General features: G+C 46.3%; 1 long non-coding RNA gene across 1 annotated transcript in view; it reads left to right on the top strand.

Annotated features, from left to right (window-relative positions):
* LOC142571688 (uncharacterized) overlaps nucleotides 1-6815 on the top strand; it is a 48704-nt gene extending 41889 nt beyond the window's left edge. The window contains exons 2-3 of the long non-coding RNA XR_012825922.1: nucleotides 4546-4656; nucleotides 6665-6815. This is a non-coding gene — a long non-coding RNA (uncharacterized LOC142571688). The remainder of the gene's footprint in view (nucleotides 1-4545; nucleotides 4657-6664) is intronic.
* Nucleotides 6816-13714: the final 6899 nt, after the last annotated feature.

The following is a 13714-nucleotide window of genomic DNA, read 5'->3' as shown; positions in this document are numbered from 1 at the left end:
CAGCGTTCTTGTGTTACAAGAGGGACAAAAGGAAAACAATTCATGCTACCAAAGCACGCCACATTCGTCTCTGTAGAGAGATATGTTTGCGCTAAGCAGCATTATTCTGCTGTCAGGATGCAGACTCGGGTGTCATGAGTCATGCGTAACGTGAAGCTATAGTATTATGCTTATCCCGAGAGAACTAGCGGTGCAGGCAGATGAAAGCGTACAGAATTAGGCATGTGTGAGGTGCTTCATCATGAAATTGCCGACGATGTCGGAATAGAAGTCTTTGTTTAACATTAGCCCTACTTTATTGCAAATAGTACACCAGTGTGAACATGTTACAGGAAAGTTCAAATGAAACATACGGAAACACTTGCTCTTGTAAGAATCGTTGGTGGTTTCACCTGAGTCACTTTTACGGGGTGCCTGAAAGTGGATGTCTATTGTAAATTTCTAATACTTTAAAAAGTTATACACCGTTTTTATTGAAAGAAATAGAAATCTTATTTTGTAAATAAGGACGCCAGAAATATTTTACTGCTATAAAAGTCATTATAGGTCTCGAATTCTCCAAAAGTTTACACAATCTTTCAGGAGTGTATTTAGTCGTTTGCGCAGAAACTCTGGCCGAACGTTGGTGAGGAAGTCACGGATTCGCGTCTCTAGTTGTTCCTGGGCAAGGTGCTTCGTGGTGTTGTACACTTCGCAGTCTCGCTCGTACAATCACGTTAGGTTGCTGTCATACACCACAGAACTCTAAGTGTCGTTTATACAGCCTCGACCCATCACTGAAACTTACATTACCAGCGAATCTTCCACGACGTGACGCAACACTGCTGTGTCGGCTGTGGGTATGAGTAGCATTCACCAACTCCTACAGCTATCGTATTGGAATGGCGGATTCACCAATGTACGCGAAGTGCAAGTGTGAAGAGACCATCAGTCACCTTCTGTGCCACTGTTCTCGCTTCGATAATCAACGTGCGACTCTCCAGTGTGCCTTGAATAGACTGGATGACAGGCCATTTACGGAAGCGAAGATCTTGGGAGCCTGGCCTCACAGTTCATTGGCCCAGAAAGCAGTTCGAGCGCTTTTTCGCTACCTGAAGGCAACAGACTTGAGTGCCCGACTATAGACATCCTACACCTAAGTTCTCTCTCTCCCTCTTTCACTCCCCATTCCCCTCCCCACGTGTAGGGTAGCAAACTGGACTCAGTCTGGTTAACCTCCCTACCTTTCCGTCTTCCCTTCTCTCTCTCTCTTCTTGTTTCTCCCATCCCGACAAGATCCTATGGCATCGAATCGGGGTGGCGTGGTAGCCAATCATGTGAACCAAGGCGGCCATGTGACCGTCAGGGAAAGTGGCTGGTTGTCGCTCGCAGAAAGGCCGAGCAAAATGTGGAGGTGTGCCATGTTGTTGACAAATTGGGTTTGTGGACCTTCTACAGCATGGAAAAGCACCTTTCTGCATCCATTTTATCCCAGAAAATAAATGGGCCTACATTAGGGACTGATATCATGCTGCACAAACCCACACAATCTGTCGACTTTGCACAGATTCCAATGTGGCTCCTGGATCGTCTTTTCCCCAGTGCTAGCAGTTTCGACAGTATGGGAAACCGTCCCCACCGCTCACATGAAAGAGAGCTCCGTGACTACAGAAAACATTCTCGAAATGTGGCTACTCGCTGTATCAAACAAGCATTATCTCAGTTACTCCACACTTTTCCACTAACATTTCTCGGTAGTAATATGGCTCAAGGGTAAAAACTCAGTTGTTTGATAAAGGAATGTACCCGCCGTGGTGGCTTAGCGGCTAAGGCGCTGCACTACGAAGCACGAGATCGTGGGATCGAATCCCCGCCGCGGGGCCACATTTCGATGGGGGCGATATGCAAAAAACGCCAGTGCACCGTGCATTGGGTGCGCGTCAAGGAACCCCAGCTGGTCAGAATTAATCCGCAGTCCCCCACTGCGGCATGTCTCATATTCAGATCGGGGTTTCCGCGCGTAAAACCCCACAAAAAATGAAAGGAATGAGCCACACGTGTTCTATGTTAGGGCGCGCCGTCGCAGGAGCAGTCCAACGCATGGAATTTTTAAGAGCTCCGGATAAAACGTCCCGCACAGTTCGGTCTAGCCCGACATAGAAGCAGGCGGCAGACCATTTCTTTCAGCATTAGCTTCGGATACTGCATGGTAATTATGACAGCTTAGTATGGCAATGACACTTCTTTCGCCGACATATTACGTGCATGGGTGCCACGCCGACATCGCTGAACGCATGCTTGGAACTAACACATTTTTGTATCGGCATGCCAATCGAGTTCTGTCGTCTGCCTAAACTGGCGCTGCGGTATGCTGTCATCTGCGATAGTAATTAAAGCAGAAAAATTTCATGATATTTTTTGTTCGAAATAAAAGTTGTTTCATTGAAATAAACCGCAAACTTACTGAGGATATCAGGAATATAGAATTGGCAGTGACTTTCCAGACACCCGACATGATCACTGCGGCTGTGCAGAATATATCGACGCAGTAAGTAGTCATTTAACTAGTTTAAGCACACTTTGAGACAATTTAAGTGCTTCGTGACGCCTTAGAAACGCAGGAACAGGTCTAAAAGGACATCTGGTTAATTATCACCATTGTCATCTCTCACTCATGGCGGCTAGTGCTTTGAGACAATCGAAATTGTGATTTGCGCTATTGAAGTGATGCATAACGACATGCTTGCCGTGCGTATGCGACTAAATAATGTTTCACTTACATAGATTCCCACATTGCATGCATTCTGGATGACCTTTGATACTAAAAATGCATATTTGCAGGCATAATAAGCGCGCATCTCAGACGAGACTAAACAAAGTAGACACAAGACGAGCGCTAGGCTTGTGTGTGCCTTCTTTTGTCCCATATATGTATGCGCTTGTTAGACATGGTAGTGTAAACCAACTGTAGCCCCGCAGCTTGTTCTCAAAATACATGCTATCATTTGCCGCAATTCTAAGATAGACGTGGCATTTGTTAACCACTTTTTCACCTTAGCCCCTTTTCCCTCACTGCTGCTACTCGATGTTTAATGCTTGAGAGTTTTGGCCCGTGAATATACGCACCTATATACACAACTGCGTACCTTTTTATGTTCGTGTTCTACCGCCTCTTTTGCATCGGTATGAAAATAAGCTTCGCGAAACTCGCTGCATAACTAAGAGCTCGATGAGCGTGCCGTTCGAGGGCACCTGCTATGTTGTCCACAGGATCTGCACCATGCAGACAACATTCTTCCTTTAAGTGCACCCTCCGTCAATCGCGGGCGTCGCTTTCCCTGTGCTTTGGCCAACGAACGCACGTGGCCGCTTTTAAGGAGTGCGCATGCGGTCTAAATCGGCGTGCTCCGGTCGCCGTTTACCGGAGTGTCGCCGGCGTACACAAATACCGAGGCGAAGCAAGTCATCCATCAAGGGCGGCAAAGCAGGGTAGCCCCTCAGTTACGAAGAGGCGCCTCGGGCCGCCCTTCGCTCCCTCCGCCCCCCGCTCGCACGCGGTGTTGTGAAACACAGAGTGTGCCCGCAGTGCATCCTTGACACGAGGCGCAGTGAAACGAGGTAGCCGCGAGGCGGAACGGGTGAGGATGCAGTGCGGAGATGCAGTGTAAGGCGCGGCTGGGCACAGCCCAACACCAGTTCGCGCGGGAGATGCCCCTCGCACGGGGACCGGTCCTCGAGTAACCCTGTTCGGCCAAATGTTCTTGCTCACAAACACCGAGGCGACCGTCGCGAGCATACGCGAGTGAAAAAATGGACAGGATCACCTTGTGCTCACCACTGGAGTACCGCTCACTGGGTCCACTTGGCCACAGGTGAGACATTTCTGCCTTTGAACCACGACTGAGGAAGAGTCACGAGCCATGGCAGAAGAACAAAAACAGCGAGAGAGCCACAGAAACCGATACTTTCAGAATCGACAGTGGACAGAAGGCCGCGACCACCCATATCAAGAAGGTACAGCATGCGGCATCTCCTGACAAAGAAACTTTTTTTTATGCACCTTATCTTAGGAGGCGGCATTCTGAAGCCAAGAGTCAACCGAAGAAGCTATAATGAAAAATAATAATGGTTTGTTCGGAGTTTCAGAATAGAAATGACTGTTCCTGCTTATGGCGGTTCATTTACTTCAAATTATCGTGAAGTTCCATGAACCGGGAAAATCGAGGGGCTGCGACTTGCGGAAGAGTTAACGGCCTATCCCACGTCCAGCAGGTTGCGCCACCATATCCGACTATGTTAGATGTGGCTCTTGCACTATGAAACTCAGTGACCTATGTATCTGAAAGCTGTCCCAAGAGATTGTTCGAGCAATACCGAAGCTATGATAACGTTTGTTCGAAAAAAGAAATCGCGATGAACGAACGGAGAATTGCAATTTCCGAACAGTTTTCTGGGCTTCCACCTTTTGTCAGTTCCTTGTGCTTTCCGTGATCTGTGTGACTGTTTACCAGCAGTGGTCGGTGCAAGAACAGAAGTTTTACGACTGCAATTTTTTTTTGGCTCAAGGGCGCAGCGAAAATTGGAAGTGTGGGCCTATCCTGAAGATGATCTGTGCCTGGCAGCATATTACTTGGTCATCGCAGAGGTTCTAGTACAGGTGACAACACTCGTTTTAAGGTAAGCTTTTATCTCTACTAAGAACGTTCTTTTCGGTCCGCTGACCACAACCCATAAATTACGACGAAACAGGTGGCGAACCTGTTGGAATGGTTGCCATCCCCCGAACTTTAAATTTGTAGTAAAGAGCAACGCTAACTCATATTATGATAATAAAAAATCCTTTTAAAGCTCTATTTTGATTCATTTGGCAGGAATATATTGTTTCTTACTGGACTAAATGAAGACCAACATTCCTTCTTTTCTTTTTTGCTGTCTGGATTGCGCAGCTAAACTTCTGTGCCAGTACGTCAGTCTGACATCAATGATTTCAAAGCACCTTCCCCTGTATGGGCTGATTTGGCGCAGAAAAGTTTCGCATAAGTAAAAAAAATTAACATCTAAAAGCGACTCACGGGCGGTGAGCGAATTCTTAGATACAGTGGAGGATGACCACCTACGGCATTTTTTAACATGCACTTAAATTCAAGTACACGAGCGTGGTTGCGTTTCTTTCTCCTTCGCAATGCGGTCGCCGCAACTGAAAATCGAACCCATGACCTCAGCAGCACCATTGCACAACCACTAAACCACAGTGGCGGGTTTCTCGAAAGTTGCCATAAGTGAAGTTTTAGTTCATTACAATGCATTGTTTTTCTTTAGCGGTAAACAACTAGCCTTGAGTAGTGTTGTGAAAATCTCCGGTTTTTTTTCTGTTTTCTATTTCAGCCGAGTCAACCATTTGTCAAATCAAAAAGCGCAAAAATCTGGATAAATCGGGTCGCGCGACGCTTGTAGCGTTATCCTAAGAGGAACGAATTGCACGTCCCACTATCCGTACAACTGTATACTGCCTCAATTGTTAATCTCACTGTTTCCCGTATTAAGAACTTAAGAAACTGTTTACGCTGTCCGTCGTTTTGTCCATCTGCACGTCCCTTCTGTTATGGCCTCGTGCCGTTAGTTATGCATTGTTTAATTAGCCTAGAATTCGGATGCCACATGCAGCATTTTACTTAAGCGGTTTCAGCAGTGATAACACACCTAAACAGGGCGCGCTCCGTGCGGGTCCATTTCGTTACGCCACCGCGTGCATGGTCACGTCGTCTTCGTCGTCATGGTCATTACGATCGTGTTGTCATCATCATTTCATTCACTTGTGAGGATTGGAAGTTTGCAGGAGTTTTACACAACGTTCGAGGCGTTGGGTGGAGTCGCTGGTGTAAGTTCTTTCAGAGAAAATAAAGTTTAGACCTATAGAAATTAATAAAGTCCACAATTTTTTTTAATTTTTTCTTATTTATACATACTGCGGGCCGCACCCGGGCCCAAGCAGGAGTGACGAACAAAAAAGAAAAAAACATATAATACATTAACGGCACATGGAGCGCATAAGAAAGTTTGATAAATAAAAAAATGTAAATACAAATCGTATGTCGCACAGCGCTGCATAATTAACATGTTACATGACGATTTTGATGTTCGCAATATTATTAACGAAGGACTCTACCGAAGCAGAGGGAACGGCCACTTCTGGTAGTTTATTCCAGCATCCAATGGCGGCTGTAAACAAAAAAAAAAAAATACTTGCGTGAGTTTATGTGACATTTTTTTTTTTTTTACCATTTGACTTTGACCCATTCGAAGTGAATGTATCGTGAAGTCGTGTAGGTAGGCACAGCGACTTGTCTTCAAGTGGCCATGATAGAGCTCAAACACAAATTTTAACCTTGATGGGGCTCTACGCTGGGCTAGTTACTGAAAATTAGCCTTCATAATTAACTGGCTAACACTGCTCCTTCTTGAATAATGTGCGAAAGGAAACTGAACCGCCAAACATTGTAATCGTTCCAGTTTGTCAAATAAATATTTCTGATGCGGGCAAAAAAAAAAATACTGGAATGTTAGCGGAATATAATGCAGCCTGTAAGGCAACATTTGAAAAAAACTAACAAACAAGATAAAGCCCACGAAACTTTCACAATAAAAGAAAATTCATGCGAGATGTCTTCCTTTTTTTCTCGTATAGGGACCTGGAGGAAGGAAAAGGTATTGAGGGGCACCTGCTGTTCTGGATCAAAGTGAGCTTTCTGTCTGAAGACGTTCTTTGATCTTTGAGATGACCTCGTTAGGTGATCTACCTAATGCGCAGTGTTCGAGGGTCCCGCTTTGCGGGTGTTGTAGTGCTTTGATGTCCCATTTATACAGTAATAAAGGTGTATTTATACTTTGTATCGTTCATTTGTAGAGTAGCAATCAATCTCGATATTTAGAGACGACGCACTAATGTTCATATCTGCGCCTCGCCTTTCTAATTCTGATTGACTCTAAGCCTGGCCCTGTGGCTAATACAACAAGAGTCAGGGCGTAATAGCCCAGGTCATCAAGTCTTATAGGAGTATTCTGAATAATCAATGATAAAAAAGAAGAAGAATAAAGAAAGTTGAAAACACGGGTATGGAAGACCAGGCTTAAACTTTTCACTGGGTGCATTTGATCAACTTTCGATGGAAGGCCGAGTCGACCTCCTGTTTACCTCACCAATGCAAGCGTCTAGATTACCGGGCAGCATTCAGATTATGGCACAGAACAACGGGCGTTAGACATAGGGCGGCTTCATTTTTTGTTCTTATCATGAATACCTTCGTTATTTGTCATTCCTGTCGAAACCGCATGCTAACGTGCACTTTGCCACAAACACGCGCATGCGATTGTGAAAGGTTTATGCGAATGGAGAAATTTAGGACCTTGTGTAATGCCCAGTCGTCCATAATTTTCTTCGAAAACCAGGGCCTGTATTCACACAAAAGCTCTTAACTAGAAATGTCCGTACGTGAAAATTCTACCCAATCGTGATGCTGGACATATCATTAGGGGAGGCGGCCAGCCAATGGCAGAGATCACTTGTGAACAAAAACCTTCGTAAAATCGGGCTCACTTCTTTTATTTTTTTCTTTTATTTTTATTTTTGAAACCTACCCACGTATTTAACGCGTATGTCCAGCGTATGCTACATGCTGCTAAATACCTACGCATCACGGCCTTTACCATCGTGTTTCAGTGGCTACCCTGAGACATCAGGTCGCTTACAGTCTTGCGTGCATAGCGTTAGCTTTCAGGCCAACGAAGAAGGCTCTTCAGGACACAAAAAGAGTGATAAACAGGCTGTCATAGGCCACTTCCGTTTGTTGTCTTCTTGGTCGCAGTAACCTTGTGCTGCTAAGCGGCTGCACAGAAGCGAAGCTGCCCAACCCTATCGCATCCACCCATGGTCAGCGCAAACTCTTGGGTGCAGGCCAAGACGTCGCGCGTGCACTGTCAAGCTCTGGGTAACATTGGTCATTATTTGTTAGAAGGTCTTGAGTTTGAAACAAAACGCCAAAGTGTAAATAGATACTCAAACATAGAAAGGGCTCTGCACACAAGCGCAAGGGACATTTGGTTCCTGAGAGGAGAGAGGATATCCGGAACGGGAGGTATACCGGCTCCTCCTCAAATTTATGCGCGATACGGGAGTGCGAATTCTGAGATGTGTCGCCGGACTAACAGAGTGATGTGGGATGGATGCGGGCGCACTGCATGTTGCGCCCCGGCTGAACTCCGTCCTCGCAGTTAGCCTTTCCTGTATGCGTTGTGACGATTTATTCGCATGATAATACACGGAAGCGGTCCGGAACTGAAAGCCACGAAGGTAGCTTGAAACTGTTCCAAGGCCTAGAACATGCATGGCCAGCACAGCACGAGCATATATACCAGCACTCTTTTGAAAAGACTCAGTTCTGTGCCCATCTCTATCACACTCAACTGCCGGCATCTTTCGTCAGCAGCATGTTGCCTGCAGCTTTTGCAAGGCAAGGCCAACCTGCAGCTAGCAATCCCTGCCTCCCTCTCTCGTTCACTCACGTATAGTACTCACGGAGCAAAGGTAAACATAAATAAACATATATCTGTACCGTTTTTCAAATTGGGTGCCTGAGTTCATCTAATTTTTCATTCTCATTCCAAGCCAGAGGGTTCCTGGAATAAAGGACCCTCCCACCTCGACTGACAAGTCACGACTTCATTATCCATTATCCGTCGCGCCGAGCGGTCGGTCCCGGCGACATCAACGGCACAGCGGCGTCAGAGGCAGCGACGTAGGTTAAAAAAAATGGAACACGCAATTGGTCGGTGCAATATACAGCATTTGCTCCCACCGGAGCACTTATACCAACGTCCGATCATAGGGTTTCCGACGCTTGGGGCGAAAAAGTGGGCCAGAACCAATTACCAGCGGTATCAATAAGAGGGTTGTCACTGAAGCGCATCTGTAAGATAGGGTCGATGAAAAAATCAATAGACAGTAAAAAAATAATTCAATATGCAAAATACAACGCGTTATAGCTTATACTACTGGGAACATTTCTTTTTATTTACGAGTTTAAGACTAAGAGGGGTCACAATTGCCGTCACATCTGTTGTGAACCTCCTAACGTTCTTTGTACTGCCATCTATATCAAATCAAATTTATTTATTTATTCGCATGATAATACATGGCAGCTGCCAGGAACTGAAAGCCACGAACGTGGCTTGAAACAGTTCCAAGGCCTGAAAAGATGCATGGGCAGCACAGCACGAGCATACTAGCGCTCTTTTCAAAAGACTCAGTCTTGTGCCCATCTCATAAATGTGATAATGGTCGGCATGTTTTACACAGGAAACAAAAACTACATGAAGGCAGTTTATACAGGCTAAGAGGTATTTAAATGTATCGATAATGAATGGTAGTTCATTGTTAGAAGAAATAACTGCACTACGAGATCACATAAGCTTATACTAAGGAAATAATGATGATACACAAGGCCGCACTACATAGCGCTAGTTATGCTACCCTCTGAAGAAAGTGAAGTTGCTTTCGGCAGGGGCAATGCAAGAATGCTTGTATTGCAGCCCTACCGGCATTTCAAAAGATGCGCGCAATAGCGAAGTCTGTGTATTTCCAGTTGGTTTTTACGGTATTTAAAAAATTAAATTATGGGGTTTTGCGTGCCAAAACCACTTTCTATTAATGAGGCACGCCGTAGTGGAGGACTCCGGAAATTTCGACCACCTGGGGTTCTTTAACGTGCACCTAAATCTAAGTACAAGGGTGTTTTCGCCTTTCGCCCCCATCGAAATGCGGCCGCCGTGGCCGGGATTCGATCCCGCAACCTCGTGCTCAGCAGCCCAACATTACGGTATTAGGGTAAGTGGGGGAGAAAGGGGAGAAATGATAAGGAGAAGATAAACGATGATATGAAGCAGTGCAGTCAGCGTGTGCATTGCCCACTATTCCGCAATGAGAGGGACGCCACTGCAGTGCAAAGCTGTGCAGCAACTCGCAAAACTTGTTTCGCAAACAGTTGAAGTCGTTGACGGGGTGGCCATTAGCGCACGGTGACTTCCGGGAAAACACGGCTGCGCGGTAGTCTGTAAAGACTATCAGCTGGTTCTGTGGAATAGCACGAGGAGGAGGATGCTTCGTTCTATATTCGGGGTGGATGACAACTTTAAGGCGAAAACTTTAAATGCCCCATCATACGGTGGCCTTGAAAACGCGGCGTGCGGTATGGAAAGTCATGTGAGCTCTCCTCGCGCAGAAACGCGCTCGTGCCCCTGCACGCGCGTTTGCCGTCGTCTTCTTCCATAGCCGGTTCAGATGCCGCTCATCATGCCAAAAAAAAAGGCAAATTAAGTTAGAGTTAATTCTGGCACTCGAACCCACTACCTTCGGTGGGAGTCGAACTCTCGAGCTTATGTAGGAGTCGAACCCATGACCTTTGATGTTAATTAGGGCGAAGTTAATAAGGCCCGGTTAATTCAGGTAGCGTCAATTAAGGCGCTTGTACCCACGACCTTTGGTGGGAGAAAACAAGTAATAAGAAGTAACGCATTCGAATGAGAATGTCAAGTAATTTATTGAATGTCTCAAACGCGCGGGCTTTTGCCTTCACCCTCTTTGACGTATACTAAAGTGACTGTCAATTTTTTTTTTCTCTTTTGTGAGCCGTGGCAGTGCTAGAGGTCCTATCACTAGAGGCCGGGTATGGGTCATCCATTGACAGCAGGATAAAAAAAAAAAAGCTTGTTCGTCCGACGCAGATTTTGTACACCGGAGCCGCAGAGGTGCAACCATCAGCTCGACAAGATTACAACTAAAACCATGTAGTGATCGCTAATTGGTGACGGTTGGCGTGCATTTAACAATCTTTAGAGAGCTGCATACTTCGCGTGAATCTGAGAGGCAAACATAAATGCTTAGCTTTAGAAAGAAAATTTAGCGTTCGCGCCATTTTCTACTTTGTGAATCGCGAGTTCTGAATGGGTAGAAGCAATAGATAAGCCGGAAGGAAAATTCATAGAACATTGCTTCCATGTTGCCACGTCGAGGGTGAATACGATGGAAAAGGCGACTGGCTGCAGTTCCTCGCCGGCGAAGTCTCGCACACCTCTGAGACATCCTAACGACTCCAGCGTACCCAGGTCGATAGTTTACTTTGACCACGCTGCCCGACGCGTAGAGCCGCATGCGGTCGAGGAAGGATCACCACAGTAAGGTGTCCTAATATTAAAGCCCATTACTCCACAGAGAGCAAAGAGCAGACGTGAAATAAAATCGTGCCCATGTGCTAATCAAAACAGGAAAAATTTTATAATTAGACCTACTTCGAATTGTATTTGATATTTGCCTACCAATTCCACCATAAACAACCGCAGCGGTAGGCAGAGTTCGAGCATCATGCATTCCCCTACTCAGTATTTTGTATCCTGGCTTCTTCTCATCTAATACATATACATTTCTGTAAGGAAGCTTAATCCTTATTCCATGTTACTGCGTGTTAGCTCCTTTCTTCTTTCTTTTTGCGGGAATTTAATGTATCGTTTGAATGAAACGAAGCTACTGTAACATTCTTGCGTGGTCCTTGAGATCGTGGTGATCTTTCGCGGTTATCTACCGATTAGTTGTCACTCCATGTTTTTTTTTTTCGTCATTTTTGCTTCTCTTACACATACCAAAAAGTCAAGCTTAAACTGCAGCAAACTATAGCGTGGAGCCGCCATAGAAGAGGGCAAGTAAGTAAGCCGCACTTCACCCGCCTGCTATTTATGTCAGCACGAAGCACCATCGCGTTGCCAGGTCAAGCGTGGCCCTGTGCAGAACGAACGCGCTTTCGGCGACGTTTCGTATAGTGTCAGCTTGCAGACGCGGTGCCACAGTGTAGAGGTTGATTGCGCGCCCCGAAATGCCCACTAAAGCGCAGGTTCTTCATTTGGAATGCATAGAGTTTCGCCGCTCGAAGTTGCTGGCCCTGGAAACACAACGTTCGCCGCTTATTCAAGTTTACTGTACTAAATAAATCATGATAGTTCTGACTCGACGAATAAAAGACAGTCGCTTTGACATTCACAAACACGACATTGCCCTGGACAGGGCGGTCTATAATAGTATGTAGAAGTCATTCTATCTAAATCCGCGCTTCTGTCATCATGTCGTACTGGCCAACGCATCGCGTTACGGTTTGCATACGAGCAACAAAACAAGTAAATGTATGCGCTTGACATTGACGTAAGCACACTAAGTGGAGTCGCTCGGAAAAAGGAAAAGCGATCCATTTATCACCTCCGACGGTTGCAACAAACCACCGGCAACTACAGGAGCTACTTCGCCCGCAAAAATCTCAATTATACTTACTATCATTCGCATAGGTTGAAATGACCTACAGAGAAGCCTTGACAGCCTTATCCACAGCTCTACACATTCTTTAAGAGTGTGAGATTGTGCAGCATGTTTCGGCGACCAGTAGCAACGCAGTGCGCCCAAGAAGTGTTCCAGGATTCCGGAAAATACTCGACATCTTAAGACGTCTTGTAGGCTTGTCCTCAAGGTTTCACACGAACTGGGCCTGAAAGAGAAAAAAACAACGCAAATAAAGAAAACAACAGTCAGAGTCGCGTATGGGGGCATATGACGTATGCAATATAACGCAGCTTCGCAACAGTGGATACCGTTTTGAAGGTGATAAATTGTTTGGTCTGCAAACTCGTGCGCTGAAAAGTACATACGTCTCAATCTACTCAACGCATCGCCTGCGTACGTATACTCAGCGCCTGGTTTTGACTGTGTTGCAAGCCAATTGGTACAATACGCGGGGACGATACAGTTCCCGGAGATTCGTGCGTTGTAGCGGTCCTGAGACACGAATCTACAAGGGCTGACAGCAGTGATGACCTTGCACACAGCTTAATCTGGAGATAATTACAGGCTACGTACAATCGAAGGCGAGGGGCAAACATATTCCCGAGTCGAGCGCAATCCGTGGCGCCCCCACCCTCCTGCACTCTTGCGGCGCGCCGTGCAGGTATACATTCTCCCTAAGCAGCAACGCAGACTGCGATAAACTGGTGCACGCGACTGTCTGCAAGTGCTCACGCTACTCGCACCGCGCAAATCATACGCGAAAAGGAAACGCACGTATAGAGCGCGAACGTTGCGCAGCGATGCGCTGCCGACAGAGCAACTGCGTGATGGATGATAAAATAATGACAGGCTCAGAAGTCAGATACGGCAAAGGCGATACTGCGTATACCGCCGAAGATTGGAGGCCAGATGCGTCACGACATTCGGCCTCGCCGCTTGCTCGGGCCGGCCCGTTAAGAGAGCGGTTGCTTTGCCATGGACGCTTCTTCTCGTCCTCGCTCTATATTCAAAAGCACGGGCACCTACATCACGTCAGACTATGGCGCACGTTATGATGCCCGTAGGTGGCGCGATATAACCGAACAAGCGGCGTACCGTATACTTTTAGCAGCTATAGAGGGTTCGGTTTCACTCTGAATTCCTTTAATACTTAAAGCGCCAAAATAATAGCAGCCTCTTGAAGCGTAAAACATGGTAAGGTGTGGCGGCGTTTCCGGCTCCGATCGTGTTAAGATAGCGTGTGCCTTCAGCGTGTGCTGCGTGTGCGTGACAGCTTGCGTGATGGCGTATACTCACGGCGCGTATGTGTAGAGAAATCCAGATAAGAGGATAGATCGACTATGAAAAATTCAGTGGCGATTT

Source organism: Dermacentor variabilis, chromosome 1, assembly GCF_050947875.1.
Source record: "Dermacentor variabilis isolate Ectoservices chromosome 1, ASM5094787v1, whole genome shotgun sequence".
Taxonomy (NCBI): Eukaryota; Metazoa; Arthropoda; class Arachnida; order Ixodida; family Ixodidae; genus Dermacentor; species Dermacentor variabilis.
The sequence above is the reverse complement of the archived record's forward strand: the minus strand, read 5'-3'. Positions and strand labels throughout refer to the sequence as shown.